We start from the raw sequence: 439 nt of genomic DNA on the forward strand, positions 1-439 counted from the left end.
AATAAAAATAAAAGAAATTGAAAGAAAATAAAACAAAATAAAATAAATGAATAAACGATTAAAAGAAAGAACGATTAAAAGAAAGAGGCAACAGATGAAAAGACAAACAAAAAAGAAAGACAAAAAGAAATTAAAGAATTTAAATAGTAGTATTAACAGTAGTTTTGATAGTAGTATTAATAATATTGATAGTTAATAGTATTATTAGTACTATTGACAGTAGTATTAATAGTAGTTTTAAATAGTAGTATTAACAATAGTATTATTACTAGTATTAATAGTAGTACAAGTGGTTATAGTCGTATTTAAAGTAGTATTAATATTAGTATTAGCAGTAGTATTAATAGTAGCATTAAAAGTAGTACTAACAGTAGTATTAAGGTAACGAGCACTTAGCAGCAATAGTTCATTAGTAGTAGTAGTAGTAGTAGTAGTAGTA

This window comes from Euprymna scolopes, chromosome 25 (genome assembly GCF_053919585.1).
Source record: "Euprymna scolopes isolate OS-2025 chromosome 25, ASM5391958v1, whole genome shotgun sequence".
NCBI classification, from domain to species: Eukaryota; Metazoa; Mollusca; class Cephalopoda; order Sepiida; family Sepiolidae; genus Euprymna; species Euprymna scolopes.